Raw genomic sequence first — 8,536 nt, 5'->3', positions numbered from 1 at the left:
TCAAAAGGAAAGACAGTGAGTAAGAAAAACAAGAATAAAGGAACCACAAAAAAGAAGACACCTAAACAATAAAAATAGCAAATCTTTATCAATTTCTTTACACGTAAATGGATTAAATTCTCTAGTCCAAAGACATAGAGTAAATGAATGAATAAAAGCAAAGCAATTTCCAGCTATATACTGACTACAAAGAGACTCATCTCAGCTTGAAGGACACACATAGGCTAAAAGCAAAGGGATGGAGAAAGATATCTCACATAAATGGAAACAAAAAGCGAGTAGGGGTGGCTATACTTACAGAAGACAAATAAGCTTTAGGATAAAAATGTGCCAAGAATTAAAGGGAAATTAAAAAAAAAAAAAAAAAAAACGATGAAAATGAAAACATTACATTCAAAAATATATTGGATACATTAAAAAACAACTGTAAGAGAGAAGTTTATAGCAATAAATTGCTACTTAAAAAAGTAATTTATAGATTCAATACTATCCCCATTTAATTTCTTCACAGAATTGGAAAAAAAGCATCAAAACAGCATGGTACTGGCACCAAAACAGAAACATAGACCAATGGAACAGAACAGAGATCTCAGAAATAACATCACACATCTACAACCATCTGATCTTTGACAAACCTGACAAAAACAAGCAATGAGGAAATAATTCCCTATTTAATAAATGGTGTTTAAAAAACTGGCTAGCCATATGCAGAAAGCTGAAACTGGATCCCTTCCTTATATCTTATACAAAAATTAACTCTAGATGGATTAAAGATTTAAATGTAAGACTTAAAATCATAAAAACCCGATAAGAAAACCTAGGCAATAACATTCAGGACATAGGCATGGGCAAGGACTTCATGACTAAAACACCGAAAGCAATGGCAACAAAAGCAAAAACTGACAAATTGGATCTAATTAAACTAAAGAGCTTCTGCACAGCAAAAGAAACTATCATCAGAGTGAACTGGCAACCAACAGAATGGGAAAAAATTTTGCAATCTTCCCATCTGACAAAGGGCTAATACCCAGAATCTATGAAAAACTTAAAAAAATTTATAAGAAAAAAACAAAAACCCCATCAGAAAGTGGGCAAAGTATATGAAGAGACATTTCTCAAAAGAAGACATTTATGCAGCCATCAAACATATATAAAAAAGCTCATCAATGTTCATTAGAGAAATGCAAATCAGAACTACATTTAGATACCATCTCACGTCAGTTAGAATGATCATTAAAAAATCAGAAAACAACAGATGCTGGAGAAGATATGGAGAAATAGGAACACTTTTACACTGTTGGTGTGAGTGTAATTAGTTCAACCATTGTGGAAGACAGTGTGGAAATTCCTCAAGGATCTAGAGCCAGAAATACCATTTGACCCAGCAATCCCATTACTGGGTATATACCCAGATGATTATAAATCACTCTACTATGAAGACACATGCATACATATGTTCATTGTAGCACTATTCACAATAGCAAACACTTGGAACCAACCCCAATGGCCTTCAAAGATAGACTGGATATAGAAAATGTGGCACATATCTACCATGTAATACTATGCAGCCATGAAAAGGATGAGTTCTTGTCCTTTGTAGGGACATGGATAAAGCTGGGAACCATCACTCCCAGCAAACTGACACAAGAACAGAAAACCAAACACCACATGTTCTCACTCATAATTGGGTATTGAACAATGAGAACACACGGACATGAGATGGAGGGAACATCACACACCAGGGCCTGTTGGGGAGTAGGGGGCTAGGGGAGGGATAGCAGGGGTGGGGGAATAGGGTGATGGATGTAGCAAACCACTATGGCACGTGTATAGCTATGTAACAAACCTGCATGCTCTGCACACGTACCCCAGAACTTATTATAATAATAATAAAGAAAAAGAAAAAAGAAAGATATTAAATAAGCAAAATAACTTTACTCCTAAAGATACTAGGAAAAAACAGAGCTAAGTCAAACCAAAATTAATGGATGGAAGAAAACAACAAAGATCAGAGTAGAAATAAATAAAATCATGATTTGAAAAACAATAGAACAGATAAACCAAGGCAAGGTTAGTATTTTTTAAATATAAAATTAACATAACTTTAATTACTGTAAGCAAGAAAAAAAATGCAAAGGCTCAGATAAAATCAGAAATGTAAAAGTAGACATTACAAATGATACCACAGAAACACAAAAGATTATTAAAAAAAAAAAAAAAAAGGAGTATGATCCAAGATGGCCGTTTAGGAACAGCTCAGGATTGCAGCTCCCAGTGAAAGCACAGAGGGTGAGTGGACGCCGCGTTTTTATTGCCCACAGACTAGGAAATTCCTGGGCGGAGGTGCTCCACGGTCACCAGCACGGCTGTTTGGGCCAGCGCGGCCGTGCCGGCCAGCGTCACTGCTTTGCCCGGCACGGCTGCTTTGTCGGCGCCCCGGAGCCGCGGTTCTCCGTACAAAATACACTGGTCCGGGGGCCCTTTTGGCTGGCGATTGGAGCCACGGGAAGTCGCCCATACGCCGGTTCAAAAAGGGGACTGAGCAGAGAACCAGGACAGTAGATTCCAGGGCAAAACAAAACAAACAAAAAAAAAAGCGCCACAAACCTCAGTGCCGCTGTTTAAGCCAGCACAGTGAGTGGCCGCAGGGGAAAACAAACAGACCCCGGTGCCTCTTCAACAGGCAACTGGAACACCAACTTAAAAAAGGCTCTGAGACAGGGAGCCGGGTGATCAGGCTCGGTTGGTCTCACCCCCAGAAAAGAACAGCAATCAGAAACTCTGGATTGAGAGTTTCTCAGCAAGCGCAGCTGAACCCTGAACGGTCCAGCTCTGTGGGGGAGGGGCGTCCGCCATTACCGAGGCAGCCCGCCGTTGCCAAGGCAACTCGCCATTGCTGAGGCAGCCCACCGTTGCCAAGGCAACCCGCCAAAGCAGAGACTCCGCCCAAACAGAGGCGGGCCACCGTCGCCAAAGCAGTCTAACTACACCCATATAAACAGGACTGCAGGGAAGTTCACTCGGCAGCGGGGCGGAGCCCACAGCAGCTCAGCAAAGCTGCTATAGGCCGACAGTGACTAGGCTGCCTCCTTGCTGGGCTGGGCAGGTCTGAAGGAAAAAAAAAAAAAAAAAAGAAGGCGGCAGCATAACAGAAACTCATAAATAAAGCCCTAAATCCCTGGGACAGAGCACCTGGGAACAAAAAGCAGTTTATGAGTTCTGCTGCAGCAGACCTAAAAGTACCTGCCCAGCAGCTCTGAATGAACAACAACAGAGCTCGCAGCTCACCATTTGAGCTCCTATAAAGAAGAGACTGTCTCCTCAAGCAGCTCCTTAACCCCTATATATCCAAAAAGACACCTCATAAAAGAGAGATCAGATTGTCACTGGCGGGTATCTTTCTGGGACAAAGATAGCAGAAGAAGAAAACTGGTAACAACCCTTGCTGTTCAGCAGCTGCTGCAGGTGAACCCCAGGCAAACAGGGCCTGGAGTGAACCTCAGCAGATCTACAGCAGAGGGGCCAGACTGTCAGAAGGAAAACCAAGAAACAGAAATAACCTCATCATCAACAAACAGAACGTCAATCTGAAAGATTTGAGACCCAATCTGAAAGCCAGCAACTACAAAGTCGACAGGTGGATAAATCCTTAAAGATGGGAAGAAACCAGCGCAAAAAGGATGAAAACACCCGAAACCAGAACACCTCTCCTCCTAAAAGGGATCACAACTCCTCACCAGCAAGGGAACAAGGTTGGATGGAGAACGAGTGTGATGAAATGACAGAATCAGACTTCAGAAGGTGGGTAGTAAGAAACTTCTGTGAACTTAAAGAACATGTTCTAACTAAATGCAAAGAAACTAAGAACGTTGAAAAAAGATTGGACGAAATGCTAACAAGAATGGACAAAATAGAGAGGAATATAAGTGAATTGATGGAACTGAAAAATGCAACACGAGAACTTCGTGAAGCATGCACAAGTATCAACAGCCGAATGGACCAAGCAGAAGAAAGGATATCAGAGGTCGAAGATCAACTCAATGAAATAAAACGGGAAGGCAAGACTGAAGAAAAAAGGGTAAAAAGGAATGAACAAAGTCTCCAAGAAATGTGGGACTATGTGAAAAGACCTAATCTATGTTTGATAGGCGTACCCGAATGTGACGAAGAGAATGAATCCAAGCTGGAAAATACTCTTCAGGATATTATCCAGGAAAACTTCCCCAACCTAGCAAGGCAGGCAAACATTCAAGTCCAGGAAATACAGAGAACACCACAAAGATATTCATCAAGAAGAGCAACCCCAAGGCACATAATCGTCAGATTCACCAGGGTCGAAATGAAGGAGAAAATACTAAGGGCAGCCAGAGAGAAAGGTCGGGTTACACATAAAGGGAAGCCCATCAGACTCACAGCAGATCTCTCAGCAGAAACCCTACAAGCCAGAAGAGAATGGGGGCCAATATTCAACATCCTTAAAGAAAAGAACTTTCAACCCAGAATCTCCTATCCAGCCAAACTAAGCTTCATAAGTGAAGGAAAAATAAAATCCTTTGGGAACATGCAAGTACTCAGAGATGTCATCACCACCAGGCCAGCTCTACAAGAGCTCCTGAAAGAGGCTCTACACATATAAAGGAACAACAAGTACCAGCTCAACTAAAGGGCAAAGCAGCCAGCTAGCACCAAAATGGCAGTATCAAATTCACACATAACAGTATTAACCCTAAATGTAAATGGACTAAATGCCCCAATCAAAAGACACAGACTGGCAAATTGGATAAAAAGACAAAACCCATCGGTGTGCTGTATACAGGAAACCCATCTCACATGCAAGGATACACAAAGGCTCAAAATAAAGGGATGGAGGAAGATTTACCAAGCAAATGGAGAGCAAAAAAAAGCAGGAGTTGCAATTCTCATCTCTGATAAATTAGACTTTAAAGCAACAAAGATCATAAGAGACAAACAGGGACATTACATAATGGTAAAAGGATCAATGCAACAAGAAGAGCTAACGATCCTAAATATATACGCACCCAATACAGGAGCACCCAGATACATAAGGCAAGTTCTTAATGACTTACAAAGAGACTTAGACTCCCACACAATAATAGTGGGAGACTTTAGCACCCCATTGTCAACATTAGACAGATCAACCAGACAGAAAATTAACAAGGATATCCAGGACTTGAACTCAGACCTGGACCAAGCAAACCTAATAGACATTTACAGAACTCTCCACCCCAAATCCACAGAATATACATTCTTCTCAGCACCACATCACATCTACTCTAAAATTGACCACATAACTGGGAGTAAATCACTCCTCAGCAAATGCAAAAGAACGGAAATCATAACAAACAGTCTCTCAGACCACAGTGCAATCAAGTTAGAACTCAGAATTCAAAAACTAACTCAGAACCGCACAGCTTCATGGAAACTGAACAACTTGCTCCTGAATGTTGACTGGATAAACAATGAAATGAAGGCAGAAATAAAGATGTTCTTCAAAACCAATGAGAATGAAGACACAACATACCAGAATCTCTGGGACACATTTAAAGCAGTCTCTAGAGGAAAATATATAGCAATAAGTGCCCACATGAGAAGCAAGGAGAGATCAAAAATTGACACCCTATCATCAAAACTGAAAGAACTAGAGGAGCAAGATCAAAAAAACTCAAAGTCTAGCAGAAGACAAGAAATAGCTAAGATCAGAGCAGAACTGAAGGAGATAGAGACACAAAAAACCCTTCAAAAAATCAATAAATCCAGGAGCTGGTTCTTTGAAAAGATCAACAAAATAGACAGACCACTAGCCAGATTAATAAAAAAGAAAAGAGAGAATAACCAAATTGATGCAATAAAAAACGATAAAGGGGATATCACCACAGATTCCACAGAAATTCAAACCAACATCAGAGATTATTACAAACAACTCTATGCACACAAACTAATAAACCTGGAAGAAATGGATAATTTCCTGGACACTTGCCTCCTGCCAAGCCTAAACCAGGAAGAAGCCGAAACCCTGAACAGACCCATAACAAGGTCTGAAGTTGAGGCAGCAATTAAGAGCTTACCACCCAAAAAAAGCCCAGGTCCAGATGGGTTCACAGCTGAATTCTACCAGACATACAAAGAGGAGCTGGTACCTTTTCTTCTGAAACTATTCCAAACAATACAAAAAGAGGGAATTCTTCCCAAATCATTTTATGACACCAACATCATCCTGATTCCAAAACCCGGCAGAGACTCAACAAGAAAAGAAAACTTCAGGCCAATATCCATGATGAACATGGATGCAAAAATCTTCAATAAAATACTGACAAGCCGATTGCAACAGCACATCAAAAAGCTTATCCACCATGATCAAGTAGGCTTCATCCTGGGGATGCAAGGCTGGTTCAACATACGCAAGTCTATAAACGTAATTCACCACATAAACAGAACCAAAGACAAAAACCACATGATTATCTCAGTTGATGCAGAGAAGGCCTCTGACAAAATTCAGCAGCCCTTTACGCTAAAAACTCTCAATAAGCTAGGTATCGATGGAACGTATCTCAAAATAATAAAAGCTATTTATGACAAACCAATAGCCAATATCATACTGAATGGGCAAAAACTGGAAGCATTCCCCTTGAAATGTGGCACCAGACAAGGATGCCCGCTCTCACCACTGCTATTCAATATAGTATTAGAAGTTCTAGCCAGAGCAATCAGGCAAGAAAAAGAAATAAAGGACATTCAAATAGGAAAGGAGGAAGTCAAATTGTCTCTATTAGCAGACGACATGATTGTATATCTAGAAGACCCCACCGTCTCAGCCCCAAACCTCCTGAAACTGATAAGCAAGTTCAGCAAAGTCTCAGGATACAAAATCAATGTGCAAAAATCACATGCATTACTATACACCAATAACAGACTTAAAGACAGCCAAATCAAGAACAAACTTCCATTCACAATTGCCACAAAGAGAATAAAATACCTAGGAATACAACTAACAAGGAATGTAAAGGATCTCTTCATGGAGAACTACAAGCCACTGCTCAACGAAATAAGAGAGGACACAAACAGATAGAGAAACATTCCTTGTTCATGGTTAGGAAGAATCAATATCGTGAAAATGGCCATACTGCCCAAAGTAATTTACAGATTCAATGCTATCCCCATCAAGCTACCAATGACCTTCTTCGCAGAACTGGAAGAAGCCACCTTAAACTTCATATGGAACAAAAAGAGAGCCCGAATAGCCAAGTCAATTCTAAGCAAAAAGAACAAAGCGGGGGGCATCACACTACCAGACTTCAAACTATACTACAAGGCTACAGTAATCAAAACAGCATTGTACTGGTACCAAAACAGAGATATAGACCAATGGAACAGAACAGATGCCTTGGATCAATGCCACACATCTACAACCATCTGATCTTTGACAAACCTGACAAAAACCAGCAATCAGGAAAGGATTTCCTGTTTAACAAATGGTGTTGGGAAAACTGGCTAGCCATGTGCAGAAAGCAGAAACTGGACCCCTTCCTGACACCTTACACTAAAATTAACTCCAGATGGATTAAAGACTTAAACATAAGACCTAACACCATAAAAACCCTAGAAGAAAATGTAGGCAAAACCATTCAGGACATAGGTGTAGGCAAGGACTTCATGACCAAAACACCCAAAGCATTGACAACAAAAGCCAAAATAGACAAATGGGACCTAATCAAACTCCACAGCTTCTGCACAGCAAAAGAAACAATCATTAGAGTGAATCGGCAACCAACAGATTGGGAAAATATTTTTGCAGTTTACCCATCTGACAAAGGGCTGATATCTAAAATTTACAAAGAACTAAAACAGATTTACAAGAAAAAAACTAACAAGCCCATTCAAAAGTGGGCAAAGGATATGAACAGACACTTTACAAAAGAAGACATACATGAGGCCAACAAACATATGAAAAAATGCTCATCATCACTGGTCATCAGAGAAATGCAAATCAAAACTACATTGAGATACCATCTCACTCCAGTTAGAATGGCGATCATTAACAAATCTGGAGACAACAGATGCTGGAGAGGTTGTGGAGAAATAGGAACACTTTTACACTGTTGGTGGGAGTGCAAATTAGTTCAACCATTGTGGAAGACAGTGTGGCGATTCCTCAAGGACCTAGAAATAGAAATTCCATTTGACCCAGCAATCCCATTACTGGGTATATATCCAAAGGATTATAAATCGTTCTACTATAAGGACACGTGCACACGAATGTTCATTGCAGCACTGTTTACAATAGCAAAGACCTGGAACCAACCCAAATGCCCATCGATGATAGACTGGACAGGGAAAATGTGGCACATATACACCATGGAATATTATGCAGCCACTAAAAATGATGAGTTTGGGTCCTTTGTAGGGACATGGATGAACCTGGAAACCATCATTCTCAGCAAACTGACAGAAGAGCAGAAGATCAAACACCACATGTTCTCACTCATAGGTGGGTGTTGAACAATGAGAACACATGGAC

The sequence above is a fragment of the Sapajus apella genome, unplaced genomic scaffold, assembly GCF_009761245.1.
Source record: "Sapajus apella isolate SASKATOON/1434 unplaced genomic scaffold, GSC_monkey_1.0 scaffold45, whole genome shotgun sequence".
Lineage (NCBI taxonomy): Eukaryota > Metazoa > Chordata > Mammalia > Primates > Cebidae > Sapajus > Sapajus apella.
This window is presented reverse-complemented; position numbering follows the sequence as displayed.